General features: G+C 40.3%; 1 protein-coding gene across 1 annotated transcript in view; it reads right to left on the reverse strand.

Annotated features, from left to right (window-relative positions):
* Positions 1 to 2,808, reverse strand: part of LOC132975251 (protein unc-13 homolog C) — a 103,900-nt gene extending 101,092 nt beyond the window's left edge. Inside the window, exon 1 of the mRNA XM_061039679.1 lies at positions 2,259 to 2,808. The gene's annotated coding sequence lies outside the window, so the exon portion shown is untranslated. The remainder of the gene's footprint in view (positions 1 to 2,258) is intronic.
* Between the last annotated feature and the right edge of the window lie 15,356 nt (positions 2,809 to 18,164).

Consider the following 18,164-nt stretch of genomic DNA (forward strand, 5'->3'; position numbering starts at 1 on the left):
TTAAACCTATTACCTATTAACCTATTATTACATAATGCATGTTCGACACAACCTATAATGTCATGTGCTTTATGTTCTAAATTAAAGTACTGCTGACAGCATCAAGGTTTGCTGTGTACTGTAGCAGTGACCGGAGCATCACTTCTATGAAGCACTGTGGCTACACTCTCTCTGGACAAATCACACTAAAGGAGTACTAGTGTTTAATCAGTGTTGATTACCAATTAGGGAGCTGCCTTCTTCTCTTAACACAGCCAACACCCTGACATCTGCATGGTAATGTTTGATAAATGAAGCATTCATCCTCTTCCCCAGCTAGAGTTGATAGGCAAATGACCTGATAATACCCACAAGGTATCGCCTGTATCGTCCCATTAGGGCGTAATGATGCAGATTAAGAGAAAAGGATGACGGATAATAGCACCACCTCATCCCACACGTGTGTTTGTGTCATCAATTTGAAAGCACAACCTGCAAAGAAGTTGCTTTTTGAGCAGACTCAGCAGAAAATGGGCTACAAATGAAATGGTATGTTTTATTCCGAGCAACTGAGCGCATGTGATAATCAGATCACATGCTGGATTATCTAGATCCACAGCATCTCTGCCACTGTTCATCCTTGCCCTGTAGCAATATACAAGCAGCTGCATTGTACTTGAAAGAATTCTATATTAGCTAAATATATAATAGTAACCAGTTGATAAGATGAGCAATAAACAATTCAATTCTCACCATTAAATAAGGTGTTATTTGGCACATACACTATCATAGGCCTAAAACACAAAAATGTTGCATTTTTGTGAATTTGATTTCCTATCCTATTATCATCTGTTAGTTTCTTTTTTCAATCACAGGCCTATGTTGTGCTTTGACCAAGGCACAACATCTCAAACTGCTCTGTGTCTGTTGTTTCTGACTCTCCAACTGTCTGTTCTGTTGTAAAGTAAAGTGATCAGAGTCAACTTGCTTAGTCAGTTTAGAGTGCCAAAAATATAGATGACTCAAGAAAATCTGGGAATTCCTGTGCTCCTGAAGTAGAGCCACTCCCACGTGTGAGTCAGACTAGAGAAACCTCCAGAGAAAGGGGGAGCACCTCAGCCACACCCACTTTCTACTTGCTACCAGAGGCCCTGAATTAATGCCAGGGGACCTATTTACCCCCTTTTCCCTTAATGCACCTGAATATCAGAGCACTCTAAAAAAACTCAATTTCTCACAGGCCCACAGTCTCTGCCACTTTCCTTTAATGAAAATGAGTGTCAGTCTGAGGCATGCTAACCTATTTCTCACAATAGTACAGTCTGCTCTGTTCTCCTGATGAAAACGCCAAGTATGCCAATTTGAGGTTATTATGCTGCAAGCAAATCCACTGCCTGCTGTTATCACTCTGGGTGAAACTGCCTTTACAAACGGATGCATATAGGTTAGATATAGCCATGTGTTACGTCATGTCTCCATTACACATGATTATGGATTATGTCCGAGTGTGGATTAGTGCACATGTGGGTTTGTGCACGCCTCTCCGTGTGCATCCGTGCATGCACACACATGTGCGCCTTGCATGCCTCCGTGCGTGATTGCTTTTAAGCGTGCATTTGCTGCTTTGAGAGAAAAGCGAAGCAAACCAGTGGGGGATGAGCATGTGAGGGTGTGTGCATCCTCAGATCATATTGCCCACACGCCCAGCCTCAGCTACATTTTGCCTCCCCTCTCCGAACCTGTGTATTTCCCATCAGTGAAATATCTGCCTGCAGCCGTAGGAATCCAGCCAACATAACAACAGATTGTCTATCCGTATTCATCAAAATATTACCATTTCTTTGGCCAGCATGACAAGAAGCAGTCTCATCGCATTTGCTCAGTGTGAAACAACATCGTTGCTCACATGGGTTCGTGTTGTGCGTTATGCACAACAACATGTGAAAGGTGAGAACGAAAGCAATGAGGCAATTGTAAATCGAGAGTGTTTGTGTCAGATCTGGATTTAAGAGTAAGCAATAAAACGAAAAAAATGTAATTAACACCTTGCATTATTTGTATTTTACACCCCAGCTGCATCGACAGAAGATGCCATCTCACCGCATCCTCCCCAAATAACGTTTCATTAATCCACTGACAGGGCCACAGAGGGAGGGGAGGGAAGCAACAAGAAGGATGAAGTCAGAACAGTCAAGACCCCCCACTCCCCCACTCCCTCACCCACCACAACCATGCAAACACGCATCCAGCGCCCTAATGGGCTCCACCGATGCACATACCTGGTTGTATCAATTCTCTGTTGCAGGATGCCAGCGGTAGTAGTGAGCACAGCGAGCCGTGTGGAGCCGAATCCCCGGTTTCAGCGAATGGTCGGTGTGAAGAGAGCAGCTGGGGAGGGAGGGGAGAGAGCGGCTCGGTGCGCAGCTGCCTGCTAATACCAGAGCTCACAGCATCTCTCCGAGTCCGTCAGACGCCACATCTCTCTGCCCTGCCTCCGCACACAGACACACGCACACCTCTCCTCCATGCCACCTTCGCTCGGTACCCCCCTCTCTCGCTCCTCTGCTGTGCTCCCCCCCTGTTCGCGTAGTTGGAGACCGAGGATACAGCCTATTAATGCCGTAAGCCTCTTGCTTTTATTTGCTCCACGACTGACACACAAACAGTCACACACAGTCACACACCCCTGCTCGTAGACTTTGTGAAAGCACGGGGTGTCTGGTCCAAAAAAAAAAGAAAAAAAAAAAAGGTGTGCAGACGGGTGGCGGTGGCGCTGAGGGGAGGGCAGACAGCGCCGCTGCTGCTCCTGGCTGCCGAGACTGAAGCTGTGCTCCCCGGCTGGAGAATGTGTACCCTCCCTTGAACAAAACTCTCTCTCTCTCTCTCTCTCTCTCTCTGCTCGGCTTGGATGAGACACACACACAAGCCCCCCCCCCCCCCCCCCCCCCCCCCCCCCCTCCCTCCCCCCAACACACACACACACACACACACACACACACACACACTTTCATAGGCTCGCGTGAGATGTCTTGAGTGTGAGGGAAGCAAAACTAAATGGAGGGGATGATGTGTAAATTCTATGTAAGCTATAAATCCTAGCACGACAAAAATGAAAAACTACACATTCCGATGGAGACGTCCAAGTGACGTAATGGGTCAGTAAACACTGAACACCTGAGAAACACGCATTAAAGAACCATATGTTACTAGTGGTATTGCTTTAATTGTTTCATCAGGGCTTGTGCGTGTATTGTAGCCGCGTGCATGTCTGTGAGGCTCGAGGGGCACACACGTTAGTCTCATACAAACGCACATGCACACACACACACACACACACGCGCGCGCGCTTGATATGACCGCAGCCGTCTCAAAATAAGCCCATCTTGAGAACGTCACATGGGCCGCACTCACACATCATCTAATTGCGTATCTCACTGGAAATGTCGTCATACATGATTGCTCGTTTGCGTTGCATATTAGTCATCAATGTTGGCCTAAATTAAAACACAATAAGCATCTCAAATCACACCTGGCTTAATTTCACAGTCATGAAAACCATAAATATTTTCGAATAAAAATTAACTTGACTCGCGTCAACGTAGCAGGGTAATTGTGGAGCTGCAATTTAAGCAATTTCCTTTTATTTGTCATTGTGTGCCAGTTTGCTAATGGATTTTATTTCATGTAGAGAGAGACAAACGAAGATGGACAGAAATGAAAACATTGCAGGTAGTTTCACATGATAGTCCACATCATTTCTTCACCTCCCCCCCAAGCTTTGGTGATGAAGCATTCAAATAAAACCTCTCTCTCTCTCTCTCTCTCTCTCTCTCTCTCTGTGCCTTCCCCGTGTGCGGGAGTCTGCCTCCCTCTGTCAGTCTTGCTCTCCTCTTCCAGCTGAGATGTGTGTCATGCGTTCCTCCAACAGCCACTAATTGCCTGGCCTTTTGGCGAAATCACATTTCCTTCCCTCTCTCTCATCCTCTCTCTCTCTCCATCACATGGGAAAGAGGTAGGATAAGGAGATGTGTGTAGTTGTGTGCGCAAGCGCGTGCAGATGGGATGGTGGGGTGGGGATTGGGGACTATTGGATGCTGATGCTGCTGTGTGTGTCTTCTGTTTGCCTCCTGCTGGTGGTGAAAGTAACTGCAGCCTGAAACCTCAGCTGTTACTGAGCCAGTCTGACCCAAATGATCCCCAGCAATTACTGCAGCACACTTGTGTTCAGCCAAAGATAGCAGAGCAAATACTGATTTATTTAAGCATAAGTCATGGTTCAGCTCAGTTTTAATGTGATCTAAGGCAGGGTTAATTAAACATATTACTTTTTTTATTGAAAATGTGGAGAATTTCCATTGTGCCGTATTTATCATATAGTGTATTGTTGTTTGTCACAATTAATGCCTATCAGTGCATAAAGGAAATGCTGTTAGAAACACAATAACAAAAACTATGAATTGTAAAGCACAATTCTCTGAAACTGTCTTTTTCTCCTTTCAGTTTCATTCTCAATCATATTTGCTCTATCATTTACGCCACTCAACCCATTTCTGCCTTCTCAGGAAAGAAAGATCCCTGCTCATGTTAGTGCCTTCAGCTGCCAAAAGACTGCTAGCCAAGACTCCTCTCCTCTGCTCTCCTCTCCTCTCCTCTCCTCTCCTCTCCTCTCCTCTCCTCTCCTCTCCTCCATTTTCGAGCTTACTTACTTTCTGTGTGAATTGCTGTCATTTACAGTGAACAATTGTAATTTGAGGAAAAATATGATTGAGCTTAAGATAACCTGCAGCAACCTCTGTACCCCAATGACCTGGTAAACTGGAATAATGAGCACAGCCTCTAAGCAGTAAAACACCACTGTGCTTTTTAAAACAAGGTCAGCTCCAGGCATGAATTATGATCCATAAAGATACCAAAGTACAGTTTGAAACAAGTGTTAAGACATACCAAGTGCTGGTAGAGGAGAAACAAACTTGAGCTGCAAGGTTTTTTTGTAAAATAGCCTCAGGCTGTGTTCAACCATGAGGTTAGGGGTGTCTGACCTGCCCGTTTCTGTGAGCTGACTGCTAATGAACAAAATATATTTAGGATTCTTTTCAAGATGGCTAAAAGGTTTTTTAACATCACTCAATGTATGATTTATAATCTGTATGAAATTGTTCTTTTTACTAACATTTAGAGAATCCTTTTCTACAGTTGTGCAAAGGCAATTCATACCACATTACAGATATTATAACATGTATGAGTGCCATGCACCTACAAACACAATTTCTTATTCCATCAAAACTGTAGATTAATATATATAGATTCATATCCAAAATGCACGTAATATATTATGGTCCATGTATATTTATGATGACTCTGTGTTTGTCTTTTGGAAAGATTTAACCCAAAACGGTCTTTCTGTCATAAATTAGGCCTACTTGTTGATGATGTGATTGTTGAAATTCTGATTACTCCTATAATCATTGTACCATATATATCCAGTGTCATGCAAGCTACAGTACTTGTAAAATGTAGGGAGCTAAACTACTACTCGACACAAATTTAAGCTTCATGACAACAAAGCTTCTATTTACTGGTATTTGTCTGAAATGTACATATTATCATTATTGTTATTGTTATTAGTATTATCTTGAACCAGTTAAGTCGAGGTCAATGCCATTTAGCATGTGAAGTTGGACAGCTCTGTACTGAAATAATAAGCTTGATCTGAAATACATTTCAACCAAATAACCTTGGCCAGCTTCTGAAATTGAACCCTATTCCCCATGATTGTGAAAGTTGAATAACTGTTTTTATTGACCAAGATAAAGTTGGTTTAATATATTATCCATTTAATATGCTGAAATGTTGTGATGGCCAAAACAATGTTTGGTTGGTATATAATACTAAGAATTTATCCAATGCGTAGGCTATCTCTTCATAACAGCTGGATAGAGGTGATGTGTCCTTTCTTAAAGTATAGTAAATTAGCACAAATGCAGACTGCACTGGCCAGGTTAACTTCATAGGTGTTGATTATGTTAGCTTGTACAGAAATCACCTGTATGTTTCCCTACACTATTGCCAGTACTTGATTTGTTGAAATCAAGTATGACTGATGTCACGTAATATGGAAGGAAATAGCCCGCTTCAAATACACATCTGGCTGGCATCTTATACTCATCCTTAAAGTTTGATTTTGGACTGTGACAGAGCACTTCAAATGGGAAAAAATAGCTTGTTTGGACCATGGTTTGGGCGCTATACCGTACTACTTGATAGAAAAAACAGCTAAGCTACTGAAAAGCTATTTGAACCAGAAAACACTGACGCTACCGCAAAGTGACTGAAAAAAATAGTTAAACTACTAGTGCTGCTATTTGTAGTGCCCAGCACTGTCTTTATCAGTACTTCATCTGACAGCTTTGATCTTTCTACATAGCTCTAAGGTATTTATAAGAAACTGCAGATGCAAGGTTTGGATATCTGTTTAAAAAAGTTTGAGGACTTCAGATAGATTTAATTGGCCGTATAGTGGTGTACCTCATGGATCCATCCAAGGTCCAATCTTATTCTCTGTATTTGCTCACCGTAAACTATGTGATTTACCAATATATCTTTCTTATTGATAAGCTAAAATAAGATTTATTTGATAACAACTCCTTGCATTCTAATAGGTTATTGTGCAGTTTAGTACTGGGGCCCATAAAAAGAACAAAGAAAACCAGAAAACAGTGTAATCATTTCTAACCATGTTATGAGGACTTTCTGTCTGCACCTATCTCTTTAGAAAATGTTGTGTATTGCTCCTTCCTCTGTTCGCCAAGATTAGTACTGAAATTCTGCCTCCTATATTATCCTTCTCTGCCAAAGCTCCCCCTCCTAATCTGTTGGCTAAACTCACTGCACAATATAGACAACAGGCAGCCATACCTCTGGCTAGCCTTGTCAGTATGTGTGTGCCTGTGTTTGTGTGTTTGCTTTGTTTCCTGACCTGCAGAGGTGGCACAAAATGCTGAGCCGCTGTTTGGGTGTGACCTTTGCTGTTACTTGATTTGTGTGCTCAGGAAACGCCACGGTAGGCTACAAGAGTAGCAGCTTTCATCTTAACCCAGAAGAATCAGAAATATTGTACAACCATCTCCCATGGCAGACCTTTGGATCCTCTGGAGGCAGAAACACAGAATAGTTGGCAGTAATGAGACAGACAGATGGCCTTTATATAGCCCTTTAGTTGTTAAAATCCTTCCATTGAAGCATAAAGGGATAGCCATGGGCTGATGTAACATTAAATCTAGCACATGACCATCAGCTTGAAGCAAAATATATTTTCATTTATGTTGAGAAGAGAGCGAACATTTAAAGTAGTTTATTCACGTCGCACAGCTGTTGAAACACAGCTGGCATCAATTCCTGCTGCCTTCAGCACTATGAAGATGATTAACAATTTCATCATATTAGCACCTGGTGAACCAGAGAGAGTTTAACATTGTTATACTAAGACTCTACAGAATAACAAGGAGAAATGTTTTGAATTTCAAGGAAGAGCAGTTGTAGAGAGTAGTGGTGGTGTTGAATTTTTTTTTAACACACATTCATGATCATGTCTGGAAAACTTGCTCAAGTAAATTCACAAATAAACTAACTGCAGTGTTCAGAGGGGCATCCACTACAAAACACCACTGAGTATGGGTGAGTGTGGTGACCTGTGAGTGATTCAGTTTTTGTTGTTTTTCTCCTGGAACAAAACAAGAGAAATATTTTCCTAGAAAAGCCTTTTTTCTCACGGGAAAGAAAATATTTGAGACAGATTATTAAGCTCCTGGGAGAATATATCCAATAAAGAGAGGTTTATGTTTCCCTTTATATCTAAAGCAGTAAGTAATAATGTCTGTTGTTATCTTATCATCTGGTTTGCTTAAATTGATCGTATCTTTTTAAAAAAACGATTCATGCAACTTGTACATCCAAAGAGGACGTTTAATAGCATCCCTTGTACAGCTGTGCTTATAGATCAGCCCCCTACAGATAGCAGGCTACAACTTTAACACTTCAGCACATTTAAATGAGTCTCTGAGCTCCCCAAAACATGTCTGTGAAATGTCTTATTAAATTTCCACTCAGCTCCTGTATTTGATCATGCCTATAAACCCCCTCTATTTCAGCCCTGCTCAGAACAGGCTGTTTCTGTGTCTGTAGCTTTAAATGTAAAGAGCTGTGTCTGACCACACCCCTGGGGGAGTGGTTAGTGCCCTTTGTGATGTCACATAGGGAAAATCTCCCTAACAGAAAACTGCCTATTAGAGCACACATTGTCTGAAAAGTGGAGCAGGCTAAAGACAGAGAGGATGGACTTTTGTCATAATTGTGTGGTTGGTTTTCAGACAGACTAAGGCGACATATCAGTGTTAGAAAAACATGGTAAAGTGTATTTTGTATAATATGTGACCTTCAAATTTGAAATGATACCATAGTTACATTAGCGTGGTTACATAAATGAGTGACGTATGTTCGCCTAAGTTGCTAGGTAACAAAGGTGCATTTCTTAAAATAAGCCGTTGTTGAATTTGCGCTTCCCCAAGGGTGGGTGTCAAAAGTCATTTACTTTGTAAAAGTGGATTTACACGAATAGAAAACACACGAGTAAAAACGTTCTGTGTGTCCTCAAAGCTCTTTGGAAAGTTAAGAGCTCAGCAATTCAATCTGAGAGGGGAACAACACATTTAAGGTTTCACTTAAAGCTTTAACCAGGGGCACTGCTGTCACCATGGATAGGGCTTTTGATACAAGTGAGTGTTTATGTGTGAAGGTCAAGTGACTAATCAGAGGGTTGTGTTTGAAGAGAGTTTAAAGTAACAAATGTTGATTTCCTAAGCGGCTATGTTATTCTTTATTTCTCATCAGAATTAAACAATACCATCATCTTTTCTGTATTTCAGTGTACAGTCGGAGAAAGAGAACGGTCTTTGACTTCACTTGACGATGGGAGAGATGCGGATCAATCAGAGGGTGTGTAAGTCCCTGGCAGAGTCAGAGTCCTCTCCTCAATTCACACAACTGCTGCACTGCAGGTAAGAAAAAACATCCTCTGCCAGACATCTTTCTACACAACAGAAGCCGACTAACCTAATAACCGTAAATTACACATTATCAGATATATGGATCAGGACAAGCCAGTTGTATTGTGTACAAGATTAAATATGAAATACATCTGAATTTAGATAACTTTTGGAGACATTCTTAAATACATGTGTAGGATTTGCCTTTGGGGGTTGTTCTGATGCTTTACTCGCAATGCTTGAATGCACTCCCTTTCATGCCAGATGGATAAAGAATCCTGTAAAAAAAAAAGAGCAGGAAAAAGAATCCTACATACCTTACCTGGAGCAGTTGCAGAAAATCTATTTTTGGCATGTATGTGGCATTAGACTCAAATACTAAAACATAACCAAACCACTGTAAACCTATTCCAGGAAGAAGTAAGATTGTAGAAAAATATAACGGTACAATAACATTTTTCATATTTTGGGGTAAGGGATTTGTGCTGTAATATCTTTCTTTTAAAATCTTTTGTTACTACATAGAATTGAAAGTATTTTATATAACTAATATATAGTGACAATATCAAGGTAATTTGGCTTCCGAGATATGTCAAAAGCCCACCGAACTTCTAAAGGAGTAGACATAATAAAAACAAAAATAATGATGACGCTGATGCTGGACAACATCCTTCTTGTAAAATAAATCATTCATACAAGAAAAAACACTTTGTGAGAACGGTGTGATTTGTTGAAACTGCAAGTTGATGATTAAATGCTGTGAATGAAAGGAATCTCTAGTTTGAATGATGTGTATATCAAAAGAATGCAGAAGTAGCAGAGTCATTTGTCTCCTCTCAGCTACAGTACGCCACCTTTGTGCTGCTTCACTAAGCTAATTATCATCTTTGCTGTTGGCTCTGGCAGGTAAACCAGGCTGCTTTCAGAGCGTGAGTGATGCTCAACACTTAAACCCTTGATGGGCTGAGAGCTTATCCCTAAAAAGCAGCATGCCATGCCCCAGACGACAAACTGTCCTGCGCCTCTTAAACCTCTTGTTTTTTAAATAATTGATTCTTTTGAGTGGACAATCTCAGAGCAAGGTTCACCATAAAAATGAATTCTGCTCATGCTGCTCCAGAGAAAAATTGTCTCAATTACTGCTGCTGTTTACAGCCTAACTAACTGTGATTAGCCGTCACTCTGAAGTCAGAGGTGATCTGTCACACTGCTATGCACAATGGTAATGAATGATCAGTTCTCTTTATGGCTTTATGGCTGATATATAGAATGTTTTTTTTCTTTGTTCGAAGCAGCATGAGGTATTGTTTAACACCTGTAACCTCTAGAGCAAGATTATAGGGATACTTCACCCATTTGCATTAAGCTTTGTATCATTAGATATGTCTGTAAATAGAGGACCTTAGTGGGAGTGGCCTGCGGTGCTGTAGATTGTGGGAGTTGGTGTGTTTCATCCACATGAGCCAGAAAGACACTTTCTGCCTTTTCTCGGTCAAGAAGGCACCAACTTCAAAATTTATTTCACATTTCTATTGCATATATGACCCAACGTCAATACAGATTCATATTTCAATGAGTGAAGCATCCCTTTAAGTCATGTACATAACTTGCTGTTTGGCACAGCAATATTGAGCAGGGGGGGGCTCTGGCTCAGTGGTAGAGTCAGTATTCTCCATTTGTCTGATGTGTCCTAGGGCAAGACACTTAACCCCATGTTGCTCCGGTAGTGGCGGTGATCACATTACAGGATGCCACTTAATGATAATGATACTAAATATAATGATACTTAATATAATGATACTTAATTACTGGCTTTGAAATAGCTGTTACCTCAGTTTCCAGACTTGATGCTAAGTTATTCTAACCAGCTGCTGGCGGTACCTTTATTATGTAAACGGATATGAGCAAGGTATCGACAGGAGAACTTGGGACAGACAAGGATGACAGAGCCTCACCTCTGAAAAGTCACATCTGTGAAATGATTCAGCGTACAAACTCTGCCCCTCTCTCTCTCTTTCTCACTTTCTCTCTCTGTCTGTCTCATATTGTTCTCATGCATGCTTTCTCTTCTATCACCAGAAATAATTCAGTGGCCTATAGATGACAACCTGTGGATTTACCGCCTTCACCTGTCCTCCCCTCACCACACTTCATATTCACACTGAGTCATAACAACACCAGACATACACACACAATCTTGCCATACACTGTGCACAGCTATAACCCCTGAGGTGAAACACTTTTACCCAGCATTACAACAATGCTATAAGAATACATTCAAACTAATAAGGAAAATACAGATAGAACTGAAAAAGGTAAACATTGAGTGACACTAGAAAAAAAAACTTCAAAACACTGACGTTCAGGTAACGTAAAGCCAAATATTGAGTGTTCAAATACACACACACACACACACACACACACACACACACACACACGCACACACACACACACACACACAGTAATAGTGCATCTATCTCTTCTTTCCTAATTTATTTCCTCTCTCTCTCTCTCTCACTCACTCTCTCTCTCTCTCTCTCTCTCTCTCTCTCTCTCTGTCTCTCTCTCTGTCTCTCTCTCTGTCTCTCTCTCTCTCTCTCTCTCTCTCTGTCTCTCTCTCTGTCTCTCTCTCTGTCTCTCTCTCTCTCTCTCTCTCTCTCTGTCTCTCTCTCTGTCTCTCTCTCTCTCTCTGTCTCTCTCTCTGTCTCTCTCACAAACACAGTTTCTCAGGTGTTGATGCCTGACACTCTAACAATGGTGGTGAGCCTAGCAGATTATCATTAAAATTAGCTCAGAGGGCTGCAAAGGCTCTCTACAATACAGCGTTAAAGGCGCGGCTGTGTCAGCACAGCACTTCCTGTTTACTGTTTAGTCCTGCAGCAGCCTGCAGACGCTAGATAACAACGACACAAAGCATGCTGGGAGATAAAAGTGCTACAAAATGTGCTTGTGCCCCTGTGGCGCCTGCTGTTTGCCTGATGTGGCATCAGTCAGTATTACTGCTGAGAGTGGTGCTCCTGCAGAATACCCTGCACAGGAGAGAGACAGAGAGAGAGAAGGGGATGGTGGTGGTGATGGTGGGGGGGGGGGGGGGGAGGGGGGGGGGGGGTCATGTAGAGAGCAGGAAGGAAAGAGACAAGTGTATGTAATACTTTCAACATTTACTGTAGTTTTTGATCATTCACGAACAGTAAAACTGATCATTCTAGTTATTCATATTACTCGTATCGAACATCCATGCTGCTTAATGGTTTTTGTCTGTGGTTGAATGGTCATATTTCTATGATAAGGTGTCTGCCCTGAAACAAGAAAGAATGTGAAGAATATAACAGTGAGTCCAAGGCTAGACAGATGAATTCTTTGATAAGCTACAGATTTGAATCCCAACTAAATCTGCTAAAATTCTGTGGGCAAGTGCTTAAATTTTCCACTTAGTATCAATCAGGTTTGTTCAAGCCTTGAGCAAGACATACATTTCCAGTTGGAATTAAAAGCCTTGAAAATGTAGCTACTGTAGTATGTGTGGATAGAGAGAGAAAGGTTTATGTGTGTGCAGATATTTCTAAGTTAAGAAGGGGTTTATACGTTGAGCCCTATTTTTAGCTTTTGTTGTTGATTAGATAATTGACTAGAAAGTTTGTGATGTCCATGATTATGCTCTGATTTCTCTGAATTGAATTTTCAGATTCACTCCTTTATTCAGCAGGGGCTGGAGGTTCAAATTGAACAAATGGCGGGTTACAGAAATAGCCAGTGCAAAGATTTCTTTTTGCCTTAAAAACTCAGTGTTTTGCGAGTTGTTTCCTCTCACAGTGCCACAGCAACACTAAACTATGTTGTACTGCATTAATATGAGAATTGATGCAAAAGGAAGTAAAACGCTAAAGTTACTTTCCCAAGTAACTAGTTACTTTTTTAATGCAGGAACTCAGTAACTCAGTGACTTCTTGATATAGTTTCTCGTTTTCAGAAGCTTGCCCTTCACTGGTTCTGATAGAAAGTATCTTAAACTTTTATAAAATGCATGAGTGAACTAAAAGTTATGAACACATAAATGGCATGGTCTCAGCTATCTGGAAATAGCTTGAGTGAATATGACTATCTGCACTGCATGCAAGGTGTAACGCTGAGACGTTCTCAGTTTTAAAAGGTCAAATCCATTTCTCTAAAATAACCGTTTGTGCTGGATGAGTTCTCTGCTGACTCCCCCGAATGAGTTTAACAGAAATTTCAGTTAAACTCATTCAGGGCACACACACACACACACACACACACACACACACACATACACACACACACACACACACACACACACACACACACACACACACACACAAACACACACACACACACACACACACACACACACACACACACACACACACACTACAAAGACTCTATTGAGAAGATGACCAACCCCAGGAGACTTCATGAATTGCATACTTGAACCTACACATGGGTAGTTCCGCATGTGTCCTCGTGAGATCCAACAACAGAGAATCCATACCTGAACCATTAATTCAGTCCTTAAACCTCTGGACCACCTGTCCACAGTGCAATACTTACCACCATCCAACCCCTTTATATGCTGACTTTGCAAAAGCATCCTCACTCAGATGTCAATGTAGAATTCCAATTGAGCACACACACCCCTGCAAAAAATGCAGAAGTGCACAGAACTACACCTATGGGCTACCGTACTTAAAATAAAACATGATTAACTTCACCTATAACAACACATGAAGGTGTGTTGCCCAATAGTCTCCTGGATTGTTCCCGGCTAAAATAAAGCTGTGAATATGTCTGTCATTGGAGGATATTCCTGCCCTCGCTACATCAGGCTAATTATGTTCAGCCGATGATAAATGTGGCTCAGCTATGATTTACTTGCCGTTGCCCTCACTGTATTCATGGCATTTCTTTACAATCTTTCTTTCTCTGAAACACAGCATTTTTCCCTCCTGAGAGCAATTATCGTGGAGTTGTACAGTATGTACTTGTGTTATTAATCTCTTCACTGACTTCACTGTGACAATACAGCACTTTCTGCGGTTATTTACAGAACAATCCATGGCCAATGGGTTTTACTGGAGCCTGTAATTACAGGCACAAATAAGCTGACGAATACAAATCCAGGAGCTAAAGAGTGAGTTAGCATCTTATTAGACAGGTGTGGAGGGAATAGAGGTGGATTTCTTTATTTGTTTATATACACTGTGAAAATATTCCAATCCCAACATGTATATAAGAATATAATTATTATTTTTTTTTAAATGATGTATAGTTTAAAGTAATAGGGACAATGCAAATTCATAACATGTCTTTAATGTGCCAGTTTAACCATCATTACTCATTTTCAACCTTTGTCCCTTGGCATGTGAGTGACTGAACAATAGACCCCTAAGGTATGTTAAAACAGAGCGGCAATACTGTACACTTAACAGGGCACATACAGTATAGGGCACTTGAATTTAAAGCATTTTTTAAATGTTGTGGCAAAACCTATTCACGTTATTTATTCAGTTATCTGTTCAGTTCATAGTTTTATTGAGACTTTGACATTTTGGAAATGTATTTCTGACACTTATGTGTCAGTGCTGCGCATTATCTGCACAGCATTGTACGGTCTTGATATAGTCAAGAAGATGTAATTCTGGATGTGATGCAATTTTATGGTGAGGGTCAAGTGTGTGTAGGACAGAGGTTGGTTGTAGATAGATGGGTCAAACAAACAGGACCTTCTCCTTAAAGATCTATATTTACTCGCTGACGTTGACCGTTGGTTTCACACTACTCACGAACAACAGAAGAAGAGCCACCAGGCAGAGCTGCTTTTTGAAGAAAATATTTGCATTATGTTGCACAACCATGTAAAGGGGTTGTTGAGACATCATAGAGGTTTCAGAAGAGGAAATTCCTGTGGATGAACTTCATTTTCTGACCGGGTGGGTCTGAATGTAAAGTTAGGTAGTATGTTGTATGTGATGATGAGCTGTTAAGGTTCTGAATGAAACTTTTTTCTTTTTTTTTTAACCAGATGGCCTGACAGAAATTTTACCGATGTCAAGTGGAGTGTTCGAGAAACTAAAATTAAACACAGTTTATGGTCCAAGTATATTTTCTGTAGTGGGACTGACAGGTCCTTTTTTTTTAATCTAATCTCATAAGTAACATTTCTAAAGTTTTAATGTTGAAACTAAGCTCCCACGTAGTCTGCTGCTGCAGGAAGTTATGATTAGAAAAACAAGTATTTTCAAATTTGTTTAATTTCACCAGTTTCTGCATGTCAGGTTATTGCCCACAGTTAAAAGTGAAAAAGAGTTAAAGACATGATTCATACACCAACTGAAATAAAGTTGGTTGAACTCGTTTGGCTTTTTTATGTTCTGCTTGTTATGTTATGCTGCAATCAACAATATATCTGAATTAAAAGTTTTTACTGAGTACTGAAAGGCAAAGACAACCGGCTCTGCTTTTACAGTCTTTATAATTGGATTAGTGGTTGAGTTGTGGGAGTGATGAAACCTCTAATTACCATATAAAAAGACCTTAAACAGTAAATCCAGTTACTTTTGAATAACATAAAGGTTTTTCAACTAACATATAATAAGATTCACCCAAAGTCTGTTTCGGACATCTGGACACATCTGGTCCTCCTCAGCCCCTTAACTTTGATCAACATTGAAGGCTCATCATTTGTTTTAGTTTTACAGGCAGACATTTGTTAGTGAGGTTATTGTGAAATAAGATGAGGAGGAGTGGACCGTGGGAGGATGAACAACAGGGGATTGGAAAGAGAAAGAGAGAGAGAGAGGAAAGGTGAGATTGTAACAGATGGCCTTTCTCTGGACTTCATCCATAGCACCACACACACACACACACACACACACACACACACACACACACACACACACACACACACACACACAGAAACGCTTCTGAACACATGTTCACAGGCAGTCCTTCAGTACTAGAAACGCCTGTTGGAGGGTCACAGATGACCAGGAAATTAAGCTTCCTGTTTGTTTGCAGTTCAGAAACAGTAAGTGACCAACGGCTCGAGGGGCACCGCCCTGCTGACACTTCTTTAATATTATAAAGGAACTTTTGCTTATCCTATACATCTATCCATATATCCATATTCATAACATATGCAGGAAAACCTCCAAAGGGAGGCCCCCAGGACACATAATAAGATGCCAGAACCACCTCAACTAGCTAGTTTTGATGACAAGAAGAAGCAGCTCCATTCAGAACACCCTTTTGGATGTCTTAGCTTCTTACCTTATTTCTAACGCTGAGCTCAACCACCATGTTGAAGAAACTCATTTTGACCACTTGTATATGAGATCTGATTCTTTTCAGCCACTACCCAAAGCTCATAATCATGGCTGAGGGTTGGAACATGATTAACTGGTAAATCAAAAGGTTTTCCCTTTGGGAAAAAAATGTCCTCAACACTGCTGATGCTTCCCCAACCAGCCTGTCAATCTACTTTTTCTGATTATTATAATAATTAATTGGGGGACATCTATGTAGAGGAAAATAACTTGACTCTAAGGACAATAACGTGTTATCCCATTCTGCCCATCAGTCCTTTAAAACTAAATATCAGTTCTATATGACTTTAAACAAATCTGTTTACAGTATGTACTCAATATTATTCTGCCACAGAGCTACTTTTTGTTTTCAGAAAATATACAGTAACTAGAGATGTAAGGCATTCCTCATAAGAGCAAAAAAGCAATTAGCTTGTTCATTGAACATGAAACATCACCTTGTTAGTCAAAAACAAATTGTGAGTCTTATCATAAAGCTCTTGTATTTGTTGCAGAAAAAGAAACAAAACAGAAACTCTTGTGCTGTTCAGGTTGGAAGATCAAAATAAAGGTGCCTCCTGAGGCTTTCACTCCACAGCAGCTCCTGTTGGAGGAAAGAAACCAAAGAGAACTCTAAATTATGATTAATCACTTGAAAACTTGGCTGAATTTTAATTAAAGCCAGTGATGCATGAGGCCACAACTAAACTTGTTTTCACCCTGAGAAATTTGTAACGATCATCTGAAAGAGAAAGTAATTTAGTGACAAATGACTATGAAGCTAACGACCAACAGGTACATAACCATCATCACTACAGGTGTTGTTGTATAAACGTGCTTAAATCACTTTCATAATTAAAGTTCTATTTGAATGAGTTTCATGTTGGGTGGGGGGTTGGGGGGGATGGTTTTAAATTGAGTTGGAATCATGTTGTTTTTATGTATTTTGTTCCTCAGTCCAAGTACAGTTAGCTTTGTTCTTGGGAACAATGATTCTAAATGTTTATTGTCAGGAAGCCACACTTGAGAACTGCACTAAATAACCTCAGACTTTCATAAAAACATCTATTTCATTATTGAAAAACATATAATGGGAAATAATGTCAGAACATCTAAAGTTTATACTCCAAAAGTAGTTTATCAGTTTACTCAATCACCACAATGGCCTCCAATTGTCTGGACTTTATCATGCTCTCATTTCCTCGAAAAAGCAGTCGTATCACTTTTAACTTGTGTGAATCCATGGCAATGGCCCCTAGCAGCAACATAAACTAAAAGATCCAGCTGATGAACGCTTTCGTCACATTGTCTAATAGCACCAAAGGGATCCCTGAATATAATGTGATCATCATCCACTGTGGCTTTATTGTGACCTTCAGCCTGCACTCATAGAAATTCATTGTTGCATTGCTCCTCAATTTGTTGATATGAAAGTATTTTATTAGGGCCCTTCAATAAACAATGTCGCAGAAATTTTACACTGTACCATTTCATACTGAAGTTTATTGTTGAAGTCATCATTTTTAAGTTTTGGTAACTTTAATGAACATCCGTTTTTTAGAAGACAGAATCAGAACTGCCTCACATTCGTCGTTTGTTTACAAATTAGAAAAATATCGATTGGAAAAGGCTCCACAATGACGCAGCATTTTTATTAAACATGTCATCTAGTATTCAATAATAAAGTGTTTAAAGTGGAACCATGCATTTTAGATTAACTTCAAGGTATACTAGTACATTAAAGTCAATGTCAGGTGCAACTAAGGTTTCACTAATAATGGAATTTATTTCTGATTTTCCATATATTTTCTTTTCTAGTTTCATG

The sequence above is a fragment of the Labrus mixtus genome, chromosome 1 (genome assembly GCF_963584025.1).
Source record: "Labrus mixtus chromosome 1, fLabMix1.1, whole genome shotgun sequence".
NCBI lineage: Eukaryota > Metazoa > Chordata > Actinopteri > Labriformes > Labridae > Labrus > Labrus mixtus.